A 21,075-nucleotide genomic window follows, 5' to 3' on the forward strand; every position below is an offset into this window, starting at 1 on the left:
TGAACCAGCAGACCTCGTGCTCATGAATGGACCGAGTTTGGTAAGCTTTGTATCCGTTTAAGTTAACTAGAAACCGATTATTTATTAGATGTCCACATGTTTAATGAGTAACATTAGAATAGATGTTCTGTTACTGAATATAAGCGTTTCTTTATTCATTTAGGCGAGTTATCTAGCTCTGTAACTAGCACTAGCTAACTATTTAGCTAACTAGCTGGGTAACCTGGCTAGGAAAATAGTCATGAAACACCATAAATATGCTATTGCTTTCACAATGGTATCGCAAATCCCTTGGCTTATGTTGTGCAACGGCTTGTGCCCTTAGCATTTAGGCATGGTTTACGTCAGGTGGCTAGCACTACGACATTGGGTCTGCCAAAGCATTTAGCTAGCTATCGTATTTCGCATGTCCCCGCGATTGACTGGCTCCTGGCCGTTAAGGTGCAATCGAGGGAGTGGTTGCCGACCGTACACGTCCAGCCGTTGAGTAGGGAGTGAGAGCCTGTTGTCGGGAGTGTACTGGTAATCTATGAAAACGTGGTTGTTTTGATAAAACACAGTTCGAATATATGCTATACTTTGCCATCTCCAAATGTATTTAAACGTCCAAAGATGCCATATTAGGCCTACCACAGTTTTGGACGAGAGTTGGTAATGGCGGCTGTTGGGGGGGGGGGGGGGGGGGATTCATGCCCATGGACTTACATTTATCGTCTCGTGTGAATTGTCACTTATAGCCTACTTTTCCTCAATTTTCATATTCAGGTTTTCTCTCTTTGGATTTACTTTGTGAAAACCAGGGCAACCTCTTAATAGTAAGTTTTAGTGGCATTTTTTGTTGGGTTTTCTCTACTAAAATATTGATCAGCTAATCTGTCCCTTCCACCCTTTCTTTTTTGTCTGCAGGTTTGTGTGAATGTGGGAGTGTGGGCGTTATTCTTGTAATTTAGTGCTCTTCAGATCAACAGTTGCCTCTGGATCAATCTCAATCTCCACACACACACACAGGAGATTGTACTAATTTGTACAACTGTCAATAAATGTATTTGTTTTTTATTTATTTTCCAAATTCCTTTCCAGGCTCCTTGTTGTCGTAATAAATATGGATAATTGCTCTAATGTATGTCCTACCTTCTTATTTATTCACAAAATGATATTTAACTTGTGTTTTTGTAAACAGTGATTGTTGTAGCTGAATTTCAGCAGAATACGAAAACTGAGGTACAGTGAAGACTATTTAAGCCCAAAAGTTAAAATGTATGCATTTCAATTACATGACAATTTTCCATCTATTTTGATCACATAACTCCAATGTAAAAAATGACATTTCAATCCATGTTTATTAATCATGTTCATGTAATCTAACCAAATACATTGGGTTTATGCATAATACCTGAGTAAGTCCAATTTAATTGATTAATGTTGAGTTTATCTAATTTGTTCATGTTGAATGAACATGATTAATAAACATGGATTGAAATGTCATTTTTTACATTGGAGTTATGTGATCAAAATAGATGGAAAATTGTAATTGAAATGCATACATTTTAACTTTTAGGCTTAAATATTTTTTTGAGTGTACGTTCGTCTTGAGTGCAGCGAATGCGCGTTCAAGTTAAGAGGAGTTTCGGGAAACGCTCCAAAGAAATTATCGATGGTTCGAAAGATCCACCTTTCGAACCATCTTACGAGCGAAGATCCATCGATATCGGGAAACGGGGCCCAGGCCTATTACTCGGCAGATGTATCTGTGCCTGTTTGGTGTTGTAGTGTGCCATGGAGAGAACAGTCACCAGACAAAAGATGATGTAGGCCTACATGTGGCAGGAAAATGAGGGTATTAAAGGAGCATTTCACCGGTGGAGGCATGAATATGTATTGAAATTGGGTCCTATATGTAGTCGAATAATAAAATAAAATTCTAATTTGGTGCAGTCTTGACCAAGAAAAGGCAGAAAGTGACTTTTTGGCGCTTGTGGATTGAATACAACAACTCCCACCATGCACAGCTTCGCTGGCGGCCACTCCATGGGCCACTCCCGCTGATCATCTCCGCCTATCGGACACCTCCTTGTTCCATCTACTAATGGAACAAATCAGCGTGGAGCTTGACCCGACGTCACTGGCAGAGAGTAGTGACGCTTGCACAGAAGCATACGGCCGACATCTTTCTTTATTCTGGGTGGAAATAGTAACATAGTTACGCAATTAAATGCGTTTATGTAAACATTTTTAACGAGAAATGTGCATTTTAATTTCATAATGTTCGCTCCTTGAATGTGAAGGATGTTTGGTTTGATAGTTATGACGAAGAGGGAACGCTCCATTCACTTGCATGGACAGCGTCTCTGGTTGCTAAGCAACCTCAACGTCTTGGCGGACTATCTGCTGATCAACACTACGAATGCTGGAAACACACCAGACACACCATGTGAAGTTATTTAACCCGATTATTGTTATTTATTTAATCTATTTAATCTAACCCGATCTAAACTCTATCATGCACCCAAATACGGCGGCGTTTGGGTTTCCTACCTCGGACTCCTAAATCCAGCGCAGCCACAGGCGCGTTGGCGCGTTGAACCATTTTTGTGACACACAATGATCAAGTTTCAAGTTAGGCACGTTACACGCATTTGGTGTGGCCGTAGCCCGTGTCCACCAAAAGCGTTTATTTATTCGGTTTCAACCAAAAAATCGGCTTCGTGTGGACGGGGCCAAGAAGGCGAACACACGTCACCAAGACGGGGAGACAGCGCCAGGCGACTTACGCCACTATCTGCCAATGGATCGTGGATGCCTGGGCTGATAACAGTCTCAACTGTGGTCTAAGCTTTCACGAAGGCAGGAATAATCACTGAACTGCCAGGCAACAGCAGCGACACTGACTCGGATAATGACCAGAGGGATCCGGGCATGTTGGATGCCGTACTCGCCCAACTGCTCAATTCGGACACACAAGAATTCGAGGGATTCGTAGACGGGGAATGAACTGAAAAAGTGAGCTTATTGTTAAGAGATATTGATATTGATCAGATATTGATGAGATATTGTTAATATGCACATTAACGTTTGAACATCGTTACCATGGGAGTGACTGGAGTTGTCAGAACGCTTAATAAAGTTTGACTTTATCTGACTGTTTTGTGGACATTCCCTTTAGCACAGCATAACGCAACCCCAGTCAAACGTTTGACTGCAGTATCTTCTATTCTATGCGCCTTTATAATCCGGTGCGCCCTATACATGAAAACAGTTCTAAAATAGGCCATTCATTAAAGGTGCGCCTTATAATCCGGTGTGCCTTATAGTGCGGAAAATACGGTAGTCCTCATTTGTATTTCTTTCGAAATGGTGAACTTCTATGTCAGATCCAGTACCCTCCGCCAATGTACTTCAGTTTTATCGACAGCCTCTGTTATCTTAGCTTCAGATGCTGTGGATGTTAGTTTCTGCTGGTAAAGTCCCACCCACTGGCACTGCTCTAATAGGTCTGTAGCGTCAGTGGGTCCCACCCCCTAGAGGGGGGTGGGACTAGTGGTTGTAGTCTTACGAGAATCATCCCCTCTTACACTTCCTGTTTTCTTGTACGCAAAAATCGTCATATTGCGTCATTAAAAACAGGAAGTGTTGGAGATCTATACACTCATAAAAATGATTCAAGCACTTCTTAGATATGACAAATTAATATTCTATTTGTCTAATGAAATATATATTAATTCAAATAAAAACCAAAAAAGTTTAACTCGTACAACTTAAAATGTATTCATCGTCTCCGCTGACGCTGCTGACCTATCCGTTCAACCCAAAAAGATTGAGGTCAATGACGGAAGCATGCGCACGTGAGGTGACCACGCCCCTCTTTCCATGCCCTGAAGCAGCGCGGCATTTTGTTCATCTTCTGCCTGCAGCGAGCGACTTCAATTTACTCTCGGTAAGTTTGCATTTTTTTCAGTAGCCTCAAAGTGGGAGCTATTGCATGCTGTTTTATAAATTGGCATCTGTAAAGTTGCCGTGGTAATGTAAAGAACAGAAGAATTTCACATGGTTTTTTAAAGGTTGAGTTGGCAGGCAGTGGCTGTGTGAGGCCTCATTTCAGTTTTGAGCTAGCTTAATATAGTAGTAAAGAAGCGCTCAATCACGCGGGAACCGACATAAGCACACTGTCTTGTAATGATGATTTTTTTTTTTGTGATAGATTTACCTAGATATAAGGGGCTCTCATTGATTCAAAGCTTTAAGGCCAATTTATATATCCTGAATAATGGGCGCGAACGTCGCGGAGTCCGCAGACATGCCGGGACATGCTCAGTGTCAGTCAGCACATGGCTCAGAGGGAAAATAAAACGAGTTACCTCTGCAGGAATATAACGGTTTAACGTATAGTCTACTTTCCGTTAGGCTAGGTGAGAATCTGCTCGTTTTTTCACTGTAGATCAATTTTATTACAATTCCGGTATTTTGAACATTGAGCCCCATTTCTGGTTGGTCTCAGTTGACACCGAAGTTTTCAGAAATGTGCATCTCACTGAGTGGTTAGTGGTGTTCGTCAGTGGTGTAGTCTATTTTATTGTAGTGGGTATACTGTGATGATTCCCTCCCAGCCTCGTACAAACCCGTCCCACCGGTACGTGTGTGGCGCTTATGGGGTGTCGCACCACACTCACCAACGGAGGGGTCTACAACCCGCTGATTTAAGAGTAGCCTGTAACGATTATCAACAATCATGGAAAGCTGAGTAGGTTTATCAGTTTTAATAACAGTATGAACAAACGGAACACAAAAATGACAAGTGGTCCTTTGTATATCTATAGTAGCAATAGCACATGCTAAACAAGGACAAAATCTACTCAAAATAATTTAATGAACTGTTTACAACCATGGCTAACCGGTGCATGAGAAGGAGATGACAGGAGACTAATGTTTCACTCTTTCAATTGCTCTAATTTGAGCTCTTACTGTTGTTATCTAACATACCATACAGTAATTGAATTGTGTAAAAGTGTGAAATTACTGCACCTTAAAAATGACCATGAATTAGCTATACTCTCATTTGCATAGTGATTAACATTATGAATTTCAATTGTGTATACCAACTGTATGTTGGCTGACATTTACCGAACTTTTTTTCCCTCCACTCTAACCAAGGATGCCTGTTTTTAAATTCCCTAGCCTGACACCCAGTCCGAAAGGCTGGCCAGGGGTTCTCATCTAAAAGTAACAAGGAGATACAAAGTGGGATTAAAACATTGTCTTCTGTTGACTACTTGTTATGTGGTTTACACATTAATATGGGAGGACTGGAGTGGACACGCACACACACACGCGCGCGCACACACGCGCGCGCGCACACACGCGAGAAGGAGGGGCTCGGCCCGCCAACTAACGTGCAGAGATGCAGGGGCAGCTTCGCGCTTCGTAACAGAGACATGGCAGAGCCCTAGCGCGCAGGGGGAATTTTATGAATGGTGAATGTAGGAGATAACTTCCCCTGCTAAAAGTATTTTATTGCAGTTATACCCAACCGGTATTTGCGAAAAATAAACACAGAAGTGAAAGATCTGTCACAAGACGATTGATACGTATCCGTGCACATTTTTAAGTGGGTATACGCAAATCCTGGTGCGTTCCTAGTGGGTATACGGCGTATACCTGCGTATCACGTAGACTACACCACTGGTGTTCGTTCGTTGTTCCAAATCAAGTATCGTAGCGAAATACAGTTTCTACCGGGCAATGATTCTTCCAAGTTCCAACAGGAATCAATGGGATTTATAAAATGCGATACATGTGCAATAAAACATGACAGAAACTGTATTTCGCTACGATACTTGATTTGGAACATCAACGTACACAACAACTCGGTGAGTTGCACATTTCTACGAACGAACGAACGTTTAGGGTTGTTTTAAGGACAGGTTTGTGCATGCACGTAGCCAGCCATTGTGTTAGCCAATACCCGAGAAAGGACCAATCGTCAACATTGTGTGTGTTGTGTGTGTGTGTGTGTGTGTGTGTGTGTGTGTGTGTGTGTGTGTGTGTGTGTGTGTGTGTGTGTGTGTGTGTGTGTGTGTGTGTGTGTGTGTGTGTGTGTGTGTGTGTGTGTGTGTGTGTGTGTGTGCGTGCGTGCGTGCGTGCAAGCCGGTATCACGCGATTTCGTGCTCATGCGCACAAACGTTATTAATCTATTGAATGATCTGGGACATGATGCGCACAGATTAACGTTTGTGCGCATGAGCACGAAATCGCGTTATACCGTGCGTGTGTGTGTGTGTGTGTGTGTGTGTGTGTGTGTGTGTGTGTGTGTGTGTGTGTGTGTGTGTGTGTGTGTGGAGAGAATGGGAAATATTGTCACACGTGCTTCGCATTCCATTATGTGTGCACAGCAGTATTAATAATAATATATGTAATATAACATACCTATTCACATATTATGAACAAATATGGATGGAAACAAATGCTGTTTTAACCCTAATTACAATGAAAGTGTAATTAAAATTCACAAAACTGTAGAATTATTCAATTTTCATGATATTGTCACTCATGTATAACTATGAAGTCATTTTCAAGATTTTATACATGAGACAATATTTTTGAAAAATATCAAACACAAATATCTAAGTGTTGATTGTTGTTAAATATATATCCTGTTCCTAATGCACATGATATAATATTTACTTAAAAAAACAGAATAAATGTGTTTGACATGCTGTCATGATTTATCCCTCTTATTTGCAGTTTTTCCAGTCTTACCAAGCTACCTTTGGCAACCTCTTAGTGATTGTAAGTTATGAACTGATTGTTAATTGATGACACAAGCTTATTTTATTGTCATTTGTTCATTATCTAATGTTTTTATTTTTCTCTACAGGATTATGAATGTGGACGTGTAAGGAGTGCAGTTTGGAGTTAGCTACCAGGTACTTATTGCTGCAGCATTTTAGGCAGGCACATGGGCATCTTCGAGGTAGTTATAGATATCCCTGTCAACACACAGATTGCCCATGTACATTTAATACGTGGAGTAAACTATTAAATCACACTTATAAAAATCATCCTTATCAGCAACCTTTAAATGCAGCAGAAGGACATGGATTTAAATGTCATGTGTGCTCATGTAAAGGACTCTCAACAGTGAGAGATTTTTTTCAACACATAAATGTACATCTCAGGCATTATGAAACCATTCCATGTGTGTTTCGAGAATGCACATTTCAAACAAACATTTATAGTATATTCAACACACACAGAAACAGGAAACACAACCAGTATTCACTAAAAGACTTTAAAGCTAACGTCCTCGATACAAGCACTCAGTTAGATCAGTCAGACAATTCAGAAGATGTGCCAACCGGTTCTGAGGACATAAATCCCGAACATGAGACTTTAACTTCTGACGAGGCTGCAGAGTTACACCTGCCACATATTATTGAGGAAAAAACTGCTTGTATTTTGTTGAAGTTGGAAAATATTATTCATATTCCAAAGGCGGTTGTTGATGAGGTCCTTTCTGAGCTTCACTTCATCTTAAGTAAACTAGCTGTACCTGTCACAAAAGCTACTGTTCTTGATGTAGTTCAGAGATATAAACTGCCAGTTGAAGAGTCAGTAGCTGACGAGCTTGCTGCGGTTTTATGCAAAACTAATCCGTTGGCCTTAGCGATTGCAAAGGATGGCCCTCTAGCAACTGCATATAAACGTACACAGTTTTATATCTCTCATTTTGGTGTTATACAACCAGTTGAGTATATCCTAGATGCTCAGAGAAATAGGTCATTTCAGTACATCCCTCTTTTACAGTCTTTGCAGCAGTTGCTCTCCCATGAAGACGTGTCTGAACATCTCAAAATTCAGAATACGCAAGACCAGATATTAGCTAGTTTCCAAGAATACAGAACTGCAAGAGATGGTCAGTACTTTAAACAAAATCATTTTCTGTCCAGTGAAGGTTTGAGAATAGCATTAAATCTTTACGTTGATGATTTTGAAATTTGCAATCCACTTGGCACGTCTCGGAAGAAGCACAAACTTTGCGCTGTCTATTGGGTTTTGGGTAATTTGCCACCAGGTTCCACCTCAAGACTCACTTCGATCTATTTAGCTCTTCTGTGCAAATCGGATGATTTAAAAGTCTATGGGTATGACAAAGTGTTTGAGCCTCTCTTGCAAGAGTTGAAGACATTAGAGCAGCACGGTGTTTTTCTTTCTCAGCTGGGCCAGTTTGTTAAAGGTTCTGTACAGTGTGTAATAGCCGACAATCTTGGAGCCCATGGGATAGCTGGATTCGTTGAGAGTTTTTCTTGGGGGTCAGTCTGCAGGTTTTGTACAGGGGACAAATCGGAATTTCAGACTAAAGATGTCAAGTCGGGTGCTTTTCAACTTCGAACCAGAGATGTCCATGATGTTCATGTCCAGTCAGCTCAGGAGAGTGAAACCATCTGCCATGGTGTCAAAAGACAGTGTGTTTTAACCAAGCACCTTTCACATTTTCATATTAGCACTGGTTATCCACCTGACGTTTTACATGATCTCTTTGAAGGTGTTGTGCCAGTGGAACTTGCTCGCTGTATTTCTGTGTTGATCTCCAAAAAATATTTTACTTTCAATCACCTCAACACATTGATCCAGACATTTCCGTACAAATGGGGGGACAAAACGAATCGCCCCCATGCTATACCACAGTCTTTCACTTCACGCAACAGTATAGGTGGCAATGCACACGAAAATTGGAATGTACTGAGACTGCTTCCATTCATTATTGGACAAATTGTGCCAGAAAATGAGCCAGCATGGCAGGTAATTCTTCATCTGAAGGACATAGTTGAGTTGGTTGTGGCACCTGTTCACACGGAAGAGACAGTTGCATATTTAGAGGTCAAAATCTTCGATCACAGACAGCGCTTTCTTGAACTCTTTCCACACGTTAAACTCCTTCCAAAACATTACTACCTAGAGCACTATCCTCATATGATACGTTGCTTCGGACCTCTAATTTCACTGTGGACGATGAGATTTGAGGCTAAACATAGCTTCTTTAAACAAGTTGCCCGCCATACAAACTGCTTTAAGAACATACCTCGTTCACTAGCTATTAAACACCAGTTCATGCTCTCCTATCACACTCATTCCTCCATTCTTAAGAGGTCCCCCTTGGAGGTCACAGATGTTTCACATATACCCGTTGATATCCTTAATGAGGGAGTTGTGTCTGTACTGAAGCAGAGATACCCAGATACGACTGAGATTAATGTGGCAAAGAATGTGTCCTGCAGAGGTATACATTATAGTGAGGGGATGCATATTGTACATGGATCTGCAGATGGACTGCCTGCATTTCACAAGATCAGTCAACTGTGCATTCTTAAAGAGCAGTTGTGTTTTCTTGTAAAGGAAGAATGTGCCTGGTATAGGGAACATTTTGGTGCATTTGAACTTTCTGCTTCAACCACTACAGAGGTTGGCCTCATTGAGCTTGGTAACGTGGAAGACCCATATCCCCTTGTGGAGTATATGGTCGGAGGTTTGCGCATGGTAACTCTGAAAAGATTTGTCATTGTCAAAGGTTAGTGCCACTGTCTAAACCTGTCTGAACACTGAGTCTTGGAAACCTCTGAAATATAGCACACTTGTAGGGCTGCTTGATTAAGGAAAAAATCATAACCACGATTAATTTGGTCAATATTGAAATCATGATTATTTTTTGAGTTTGAAAACATGATGTATTTATTCAGCATGTCTCTCCCCAAAAACACCTTGTAACTGAGGGACCTTTGAAATTTCGCCTTAAAAAATACACAAAATAGTAAAATAGAATATGTTCAAATCTGAAGTAATGTACAGATATGTATTGAGCTGTTCTAAATTTGATTAATCGCCCAGCCCTACACACATGTATTGATTTCCTCTCCCTTTTTTCTCCTAGATTAAAAGGTGTTCTGTAATGGAAGCTCCTGCTGTCCTGCGGATCATTTTTGCGGATGAGTTTGACTCAAGAAAATTGCCCCTGGTGACTGGAATTCCATCGACAGTCGTAGAGCTCCATGCATCCATAAAGACTTTCTTTCAGTTGAAGGAAGAATTTCGTTTGCAGTATATGGATACTGACTTTAATGCGTTCATGAACCTTAGTTCAGTTTCAGAAATTCAAAACAAAAGCACAGTGAAAGTAATATGCACTGCAATCCTGGAACCTGAGGAGACCTATGTTACATTATACCCTTTACACTTACCTGGTGAAACCTCAAGTTCCACTGTCCCAGATCTTCAAAAAACCCTTTCGTCCTTAGAGTCATCCTGCAGTGACGATACCATGTACACGTCAACACCATGCTCATCCCCAGATGAGCATGGTGTTGTTGTCCAAATGTTTGCGTGCATGAGCACAGTTGTATTTTGAGCATGTTTTATTCAGAGCTATATTGACCTTTTGAGGACCTTATTGAGGAATTACTATAACAACTACTTATTTTGAGGTCTTGTTCGAAAAAAGTAATCTTTTGGCTGTGTCACGTTAAAATTGTACCGGGGGTGAAAATTGTACCGGCCTACGTCATCAGTTGTTTACATCTTGACAGCCTGGCAACAAACGACGCGATCGTCTGTTGCCGGGCAGGTTGAAAAAAACATTCGGCTCATGTTTCCAAAAGACAAAATAACATAATACAGATAACGGATCGCTAGATAACACTTGTTTTTACTTTATATTTGTATTGTATTTAATCGAATAGCAACAGGGAAACGGGCGATCGCGTCAAATGACGTAGGACGCGAATATTCAAGAACCTTCCTACGTCATTTGACGCGATCGCCCGTTTCCTGCCCGTTTCCCGGCAACAGACGATCGCGTCGTCTGTTGCCATTCGATTAAACAATCAAATATAATACAAATATAAAGTAAAAACAAGTGTTATCTAGCGATCCGTTATCTGTATTATGTTATTTCGTCTTTTGGAAACATGAGCCGAATGTTTTTTGCAACCTGCCCGGCAACAGACGATCGCGTCGTTTGTTGCCAGGCAGGTTGTCAAGATGTAAACAACTGATGACGTAGGCCAGTACAATTTTCGCCCCCGGTACAATTTTAACGTGACAGCCGACTAATGATCCTGTTGGGTTTTAATAAAATAACCTCAAACAGATAATGTCTCATGTATGTTATATTGGGGTAGGGGGTATAATGGGAGGGGGGGATTTTTGAATAATTCATTTCCAATGAACCATATATTTTTAGGTTGAACAAACACAATTTATTTTTACTACTTTAATATAATAACTTTTGTTTACCTCTCTTTGTTACAAATATGTAGTGGTAACTCAATCTAATTTCATTAGATAGATGAATTTAGTTTCAGCTGGACCAACTTAAAAAAAAATTGGTAGATTAACTCAAATACATTGTATTGAATCGATGGACTTGTTTTAGGTTGGGGTAACATATATTTATTGGATGGAAATCCTGCCCACAATTTAATTGAGTTCATCCAATGAGTTGATTTTTTGAGTGTACGGATCTCTCCAGTCTCTCCAGAAAATAAGGGAATGATGCTAGACCATTCAAAAATATGCGGGGGGTTCTAAAAATACAAAGCTTATGTGAAATGGGTGAAGTTGCCCTTTAAGGACAGCAATATGATTGCATCTGCACTGAGTGACTGACCCAAGGTTCGACTTCAGGACAAAGTCGGCAGATCAAGGGGACTTCGGCTATTCAGCAACTCTTGTTATGGGACAAAAACATGAACATGGTGTCCATGCTCATGGAAATTCGCCAGTTTTTCCCCCAACCTTGGCATAGAGTACACCTTTCCAGTTAGGAGCCACAGTGATTTCCCGGCAGACCGAGTCTTTTGCAGAATTTAGCAGAAGATCAGGAAAATTGACACAATTCTGCTACCACATGAATACCACCCCATCCACAGCAGCCCCAAAAGTGTGTGTTAAGGCACAGAGGAGCTTGGGCTGGCACTATTAGGAGCAATAGGTGTGTCTGATGTGGTGAGGGCTTTTTATAATGATGCACTGTATCAGGTGACTGACAATGCTGGCCAGAGCGATGAAGATGCAGAGTGATCCATGCTAAAGTGATGAATCACTCTCTCTCTCTCACTCACACTCGCTCTCTCTCTGTCCTCTCACAGACTCAAAGCACATCTCACACACACACAATGTGATTTGTTTTATGTATAGTGGACGATGGTCCTACTATTTACCGGTTCCACACTTTACTGAATGTCAATGTAATGATTGACTTGATTTACATTTTAATGGTTCGAGACTTTACTGAATGTCAATGATTACTGATTGACTTGCCTATTGAATATCGTTAGCATTATTTAAACAGGCATATGTGTTGGCCAAATTGGTCAATACATATACTAAATACCTTGCCTAATTATTGTTATCATTACTATCATTACTTTTTACTGGTTCAGCATTGAATGACTATTGGCCTAATGTGTTACTAAATGATTTAAATTTATTGTTAACATTGATGTATTTTTATTTAATTGGTGGTATTTGTATGTGTGTAATTTTTTTAGCATTTGTTTTATGTGGTGGACAATATTGAAACGTGAAATTGTATTTATTTTACTATTTAGTTTGTTACTATTTATATATTTGGCTGTTATTTATTTATTCTATATCAATTTATAGTATGAGATGAGATGAGATGATGATATTGCATTTTGCAAGTTCTCATTTTTTAAATGAAATACATAAACCATCAAGGGATTTAAAAAAAAATATATATATATAATCAACAATATTGATGTTTGATTTGAAAAGCATTTTACAACATGTTTACACTGAGCCAACACACCATTTAACAGGATAAATTGAATATTAACAAAATATGTGGGTCTAGGTAATTTACCTGAAGACTATTCAAATGGATTTATAGCATTTCGGAAAAGAGCTCCTCATATAAAATAGCATCAAAAACGCACAAAGATGTTTAGGGCCACTTTTATTTTCAATATTTACAAATGATTTACCTTTAACTCTAAACAATGCATCTATTATATGTACGCTATTATATGCAGCGCTGACACCAGGATATCTTGAAAAGGTTCTAAATGAAGAGCTAGTGCTGATAAGGAAATGGGTTAACATAAATAAAATGGTACTTAACATAAAAAAAACAAAATGCATATTATGCTCTAAACGGGGAGGGAGAGTAGAGCCGAAACTGCATCTAAAACTAGATGATAAAGAAATCGAACAGGTCACAGAAGTTAAGTTACTTGGTGTGCTGATTGACAGCCAAATTACCTGGTCAAGTCAGATACATGAAATGTTGAAGAAAATGGGTAGAGGGATGGCTGCAATTAGATATTGTAGGACATATTTACCAGGATGCCTAATTAAACAATTGATGTAAGCTTTAGTCCTATCTCAGCTTGATTACTGCACAGTCATATGTATGTATAATCGTAATAAGCTACAGGTAGCTCAAAACAAAGCTGCTTGGATAGTTCTCAACTGCTCATACAGAAGTTGAATTGGTTACCAGTTAAACGTAGCGTAGCAGGATGGGCCTTTAATTAGTGCTGCAGTACCGGCCTATCACTGTTGGGTGCGCTGCCTATAAAGGTGGGTGGTTGTGCACTGGGAGCACTCTTGCCTGGGAGCTCCTGGCTACCCCGCCTCCTGTTGTCACCGAAACCTGATCGCCTCACCTGATCGCCTTTTAGTTGGATCGTGCAGCTCGCCGTTGTTTGGTATGTAGTGGTTGTGTGCATCTGTGTACCTTCTAAACTTTGCACAAGTCCTCAACATTGGCTTCCACCCCTCAGGCATTTCATTGGCCGGGTCTTCCCTCTCCCGTATCGACCCCAGTTGTAGGGCGTGCGAGTGTTTCCTCCTCTACCTGTTGCAGCGGGGAGCGATCAGCTGTAAATCGAGTTGCACTTGTAATGGTGTTGCTCGCTACAAGTGATCCCCTTCCTCCCCTTTGATGTTCATTCAACTCCTGACGGTATGTGGATAAGATGCACTAACCCAAGTTATTACAGTTGTTGTTCAGCCTCTAGAACAAATATATTTTTCTATGGCAGGGTTGACGTGTGTGTGGGCGGTTTCTGCCAGCACGTCCCCCCCCCCCCCCTCTTCACGCTGCTGTTGGCCGGCTGCCGTTTTGTCCACTGGTTATATAGCCAACACATCGATCCTACTCTGCATCTCCTACTGTGCTGTACCTGCCACCGAGTATGGTGATTGCTGCCTCACCCTAAGTCTCATTATCTTGATCCATTCATTTAACCGACTTCCAACTGATCTTATTGATGATATTATTTGTGTTTTGTGGGTTGCTTTGCATGGTTGTTTTGGTTTAATTCGTTTTCTTAGTTATTTTGGTTTGGCTTAATTGCTTTATTTATCCATGATATTATTTGTGTTTTGTGGGTTGCTTTGCATGTTTGTTTTGGTTTAATTCGTTTTCTTAGTTATTTTGGTTTGGCTTAATTGCTTTACTTATTCATTTGGATTTATCAGTTTGGATAAATCTCCTTTACTTATGATTTAAACCCCATTTAGTTATTTGTTCTTCGCTTTTTGTGTATTTTGTGTGTGTGTGTGTGTTCACTTTAGTGTGTTTGTGTGAACATATTTTATTGAAGTCATGTTTAAAGATTACATATATTAATTAAAGGAATTGAATTTGTATGCTGGACCCAGTCTCAAGCTTTCATTAGTGAACGAACTTGTGTGCTTAACTTAGGTTAATCTAACTCTCCAGGTGAAATTCCTGGGGTGGCGTTGTTGGCAACATGTCACTAGTTCTTTAACTGAACTACACCATATTGTTTCCCCGACCGCGGAATGCCACATTTGGCGTTGTCGGCAGGATAATTACTTTTGGAAAGCAGAGACGTGTGGTCCAGTTTCTTTACATAATTTGTTTTGTACCCCAGGGTACATATTTGATGTAGATGTTTTGAATTGTGTTCAGAGGCAAAACGGCAGCTTGGCCTTTCGTGGTCCGCAGAGTCCCGGTGAGAATCCAGTTGTGGGGTTGTTGTGTCCTAGTCTGACTGTAGTGTTAAGAGTCCCGGTGAGAATCCAGTTGTGGGGTTGTTGTTGTGTCCTAGTCTGACTGTAGTGTTAGTTATGGATGTAGAGCTGCAGGAGTTGAGGGAGCTGGTGGCGCAGTTAAAGGTGGACAATGACAGGTTGCGGCAGGAGCAGGCTACTGCTACTTTGCTTGATGTCCGGGGTGAGGCGATCCGGTGGGAACGGGAGGGGTTACCTGGGGGCGGGAGGGGTCGGAGTCATTCCGTTCCTTCAGCTTTTGGTCTCCAGTACGGGGTACAGAGTGGCTCCCGGGGAGCAACCACTCCACCTCAGGGACAGGAAATGGTGGAGATGAGGGAGATGTTAAGGTTGCAGCAAGAACAGCTGAACCAACTTACCCAGAGCATCGCCACATTGCAGCCCTCTCATCTGCGCCACCCTCCACCTCGTCGTGGCCCTGTTATATGCCGGCGCTGCCAACAGTCGGGTCACTACGCAAGCGAGTGTGATGGCGTTCGGGTTTCTGCTCGCACACAGTCTCCTTTGCCTGATCGTCAACAGTCTAACAGGCATTTTCATCAGGCCCAGGAGCCGGAAAACTAGCACCCGCCGAACTGCAGAGCCACCGTTCGGGGGGGGTAGCCACTGGCTCGGAGGAAGTTCTTGAGCTGATGTCGTCTTGCCCGCATGTTGCCGTGAACATGGGTGGAGCTCAGGTTCTTTGCTTGGTAGATACCGGTTCCATGGTGTCCACACTTACAGAAAGCTTTTTCCTGCAACACTTCCGGCCTTGGGGGCATGAGAGGCTTCAAGCTTGTAATTGGCTGAAGCTTAGAGCAGCCAATGGGTTGGACATCCCCTATGTTGGCTACCTGGAGTTAGATGTCGAGCTCTGTGGCACTTCAGTGCCGCGGTGTGGGGTTTTGGTGGTGAAAGATCCTCCGGGAGCGGTGTCTGCTCAGGTTCCTGGTATTCTGGGGATGAACATTATTCGTCGATGTTATCAGGTGCTCTTTGGACAGCATGGTCTGGCTTTGTTCAATTTGCTCTCTGTATCAGATGCACCAGAGACAGTTACGCAGGCACTACAGAAGTGTCATCAGGCCAGCAGGCAAGCCCCTCAGCACGCAGCAGGTCAGGTCAAGGTTCGGGGTGGGAAGGCATGCCGTATCCCTGGTGGTACGATGACAATAGTTACAGCAACATGCTCCGAGCAGTACTCAGGTACTAGGGTGTTGTTTGAGCCTTTGGAGTCTGGCCTACCTGCTGGGCTGCTTGCTTCACATGCATTGGTTCGGGTAGTACGAGGCACTGCGTACATCCCGATTGTAAATGTTGGCTCCACTAGTGTTTTGCTGTACCCTCGCACTGTGGTGGGCACCTTGGATGAAGTCCGGGTTGTCAGCCTGCCTGCAGGGGTCACCGAGACGCCAACAGACGTCGCCACCGTGGCTTCCCAGGCCACGTCTGAAGTCGTGCCAGATCGGATTGGGGCTTTGGACTTGTCAGCCTTGCCGACTGAAGATCGGGGTAAGGTTCAGTCCCTTCTTAGGCAGTACGACTCTGTCTTTTCCTCCCATGAGGGAGATCTGGGATGCACCAACCTGATCAGCCATGACATCCCGCTCTTAGACAACGTGCCTGTCAGGCAACGCTATAGGCGCATCCCGCCGTCCGAGTACGAGGTGGTTAAGGAGCATATTAACCAACTGCTTGAAAATCAAATCATCAGAGAGTAGCAGTCCTTATGGTGCCCCAATTGTGCTTGTGAAAAAGAAAGACGGCAGTTTACGCATGTGCGTGGACTACCGCCAGCTCAACAACAAAACGCGGAAGGACGCTTTTCCCCTTCCACGCATCGAGGAATCTTTGGACGCCCTGACAGGTGCCCGCTGGTTCTCTACTCTTGACTTGGCCAGCGGGTATAACCAGGTCCCGGTCACAGAAGCAGACAGGCCCAAAACCGCCTTTTGTACCCCGTTCGGCTTATTCGAATGGAACCGCATGCCCTTTGGGCTTTGCAACGCCCCCAGCACTTTCCAGAGGCTGATGCAGCGAATGTTCGGTGACCAACAATGTCAATCGTTGCTCCTGTATCTGGATGACATCGTGGTCTTCTCCTCCACGGTGGAACAACACCTGGAGCGGCTGGAGATTGTACTGGGGCGGTTGCAGGAACAAGGCCTGAAGGCTAAGCTAAGCAAATGCGCGTTCTTCCAGCCGAAGGTGCGGTACTTGGGCCATGTGGTCTCTGACCAGGGAGTATCCACCGATCCCAGCAAGCAAGAGGTAGTTGCCAACTGGCAGCCTCCCACCACCATCGCTGACCTACGCTCATTCCTTGGCTTCGCCAGCTATTACCGCCGCTTTGTGGAGGGGTTTGCCAAGTTGGCGGCCCCTCTACACAAGCTGGTAGCAGAACTAGCTGGTAGGAAGTCTAGGGGTGTGGTGCGAATAGTGGCGGAGCATTGGTCGGATGAGTGCCATCGCAATTTTGAAGCATTGAAGACCAAACTTACCACTGCACCTGTGCTCGCCTACGCCGACTTCTCCTTACCTTTCATCCTGGAGGTTGATGCGAGCTATGGTGGCCTTGGAGCTGTGCTCTCACAGGAACAGAATGGGAAGGTCAGACCTATAGCTTATGCTAGTAGGGGGTTGAGGCCCACAGAGCGAAATATGTCGAACTACAGCTCCATGAAATTGGAGTTTTTAGCTCTCAAGTGGGCTATGTCAGAAAAATTCAGGGAGTACTTGCTTGGTTATAAATGCATTGTTTACACCGACAATAATCCCCTCAGTCACTTGTCTTCTGCCAAACTCGGTGCCACCGAACAGCGTTGGGCAGCACAATTGGCAGCTTTTGATTTTGAAATAAAGTACCGCTCTGGGAGGAGTAATAAAAATGCTGACGCTTTATCTCGGAAGCATCCACCTGGGCCAACGAACCTAGAGGTGATGTTTCCTGGTACCTCAGTCCCTGAGCCCTTGCGGCAGGTCCTGCAGCGTGAAACCACTCCCGCCAATCAAGCTGCTATTGCTGCTTTGCCCCATCATGCACCTTCTGACCTCCAGGCACTTCAACAAGCTGATCCTGTCCTTCAGGAGGTTTTAGCATTTTGGGGGCGGCAGCAGAGTCCCAACTATCAGGAGCGGAAGCACTTGTCTCCTCCTGCACTGACCATTATAGGTCAGTGGAAACGGCTGGTTGAGCAGGAGGGTGTTCTCTTCCGGCGCATCTTCCGTCCTGATGGCGCCGAAGCGGTGCTTCAGCTTCTGCTGCCTGCCACGTTAAAGCAAAAGGTGCTGGCTCAGGTTCATCAAGGGCATGGGCATCAGGGTGTGGAGAGGACATTGGAGCTAGTGCGGCAAAGGTGCTACTGGCCAGGCATGTCCTCAGAGGTGGCACAGTGGTGCAGAGAGTGTGAGAGGTGTCAAGTTGCTAAGGACACACCCAGACCGCCTCCCAGTTTCATGGGGCATTTGTTGGCTTCGCGTCCCAACGAAATCTTGGCCATTGATTTTACCTTGCTGGAACCCAGCCACAACGGGTTGGAGAATGTCTTAGTCATGACAGACGTTTTCAGTAAATACACCTTGGCTGTTCCTACCCGAGATCAACGAGCCCCAGTTGTTGCTCAGACTTTGGTCACTGAGTGGTTCTATAAGTTTGGCGTTCCTGCCCGTATCCATTCTGATCAGGGCCGCAACTTTGAAAGTTCCCTCATTAAACAGCTCTGTGTACTTTACGGTATTGAAAAATCTCGCACCACTCCATACCATCCCGCCGGTAACGGCCAATGCGAACGCTTTAATCGCACTCTCCACAACTTATTGCGTGCCTTACCTGCATCTCGGAAAAGAGACTGGCACTCTTGCCTCCCACAGGTGCTCTACTCGTATAACACCACTCCCCATCAGTCCACCGGCGAGTCTCCATTCTACCTGATGTTCGGGCAAGAACCCAGGCTGCCGGTTGATTTTCTCTTGGGTAGAGTCTTAGACCCTGTGGGTGGCGAGGTCCACGAGTGGATCCAAGAACATCAAAACCGGCTCCAGCTTGCCTTTGACGGGGCCCGGGAAAGGTTGAAGGTGGCGGCAGAGCGCAGAAGGAGGAATCATGATAATCATGTTCGGGATGACCCACTAAAGGTGGGGCAGTTGGTGTGGCTGCGCGATCATAGTGCAAGGGGGCGCCACAAGATACAGGATCTGTGGGGCCCTGTGGTGTACCGAGTCGTAAAGGCACCCCGAGAAGGTGGTCCAGTGTACATCATCGCACCGATGGACGACCAAACCAAAGTTCGGCAGGTCCATCGAACACTGTTGAAAGCCGTTGCCGGAGCTGCCCCTCAGGGTAGTGCATTGCCCCCTTGTCCACCCCCTCTTGACCGGCCTCGGTCAGAGGATGAGTTGCCGTTTGACGGAGACTTGTTTATGTTGGGGCCGGAGACCCCTGTTTCTGCCCCTGCTCGCACAGCCGTGGTGACTCAAACCACCCCTCGGTTGCTGCTCCCACCACCTGACTCTGCTGGGTCAGAGTCGTCAAGCGCTCCCTCGACTGCAGTGGCAGATCCACCCTCCATTTCCCTGGCCGTTCCATCCGCCAGTTATGCGGCTGAAAGTGAAGTACGCCGGTCAGCCAGGTCGACGGCTGGCCAGCACCCAAACCTCTATCATCTTCCGCGACCTGTAGGAAACTTGGCATCTGGGGCTGCAAATCCCCCTGGTCCAGTGTCAAATGCCGTTACTGCGCTCTTTAGGCCGTGGGGTTAGTTGGGTGATCCTCTGGATCAGTTGTGCCATCGTCGGGACGACGATGAAGTCAATGGGGGTAGAATGTAGCAGGATGGGCCTTTAATTAGTGCTGCAGTACCGGCCTATCACTGTTGGGTGCGCTGCCTATAAAGGTGGGTGGTTGTGCACTGGGAGCACTCTTGCCTGGGAGCTCCTGGCTACCCCGCCTCCTGTTGTCACCGAAACCTGATCGCCTCACCTGATCGCCTTTTAGTTGGATCGTGCAGCTCGCCGTTGTTTGGTATGTAGTGGTTGTGTGCATCTGTGTACCTTCTAAACTTTGCACAAGTCCTCAACATTGGCTTCCACCCCTCAGGCAGTTCATTGGCCGGGTCTTCCCTCTCCCGTATCGACCCCAGTTGTAGGGCGTGCGAGTGTTTCCTCCTCTACCTGTTGCAGCGGGGAGCGATCAGCTGTAAATCGAGTTGCACTTGTAATGGTGTTGCTCGCTACAAGTGATCCCCTTCCTCCCCTTTGATGTTCATTCAACTCCTGACGGTATGTGGATAAGATGACGCTAACCCAAGTTATTACAGTTGTTGTTCAGCCTCTAGAACAAATATATTTTTCTATGGCAGGGTTGACGTGTGTGTGGGCGGTTTCTGCCAGCACGTCCCCCCCCCCCCTCTTCACGCTGCTGTTGGCCGGCTGCCGTTTTGTCCACTGGTTATATAGCCAACACATCGATCCTACTCTGCATCTCCTACTGTGCTGTACCTGCCACCGAGTATGGTGATTGCTGCCTCACCCTAAGTCTCATTATCTTGATCCATTCATTTAACCGACTTCCAACTGATCTTATTGATGATATTATTTGTGTTTTGTGGGTTGCTTTGCATGGTTGTTTTGGTTTAATTCGTTTTCTTAGTTATTTTGGTTTGGCTTAATTGCTTTATTTATCCATGATATTATTTGTGTTTTGTGGGTTGCTTTGCATGTTTGTTTTGGTTTAATTCGTTTTCTTAGTTATTTTGGTTTGGCTTAATTGCTTTACTTATTCATTTGGATTTATCAGTTTGGATAAATCTCCTTTACTTATGATTTAAACCCCATTTAGTTATTTGTTCTTCGCTTTTTGTGTATTTTGTGTGTGTGTGTGTGTGTGTGTGTGTTCACTTTAGTGTGTTTGTGTGAACATATTTTATTGAAGTCATGTTTAAAGATTACATATATTAATTAAACAGGGTGTCCGCGGAGGTCTTAAAAGTCTTAAAAAGTCTTAAATTCATTTTTCTAAATTTAAGGCCTTAAAAAGTCTTAAA

This window comes from Gadus morhua, chromosome 18 (genome assembly GCF_902167405.1).
Source record: "Gadus morhua chromosome 18, gadMor3.0, whole genome shotgun sequence".
Lineage (NCBI taxonomy): Eukaryota > Metazoa > Chordata > Actinopteri > Gadiformes > Gadidae > Gadus > Gadus morhua.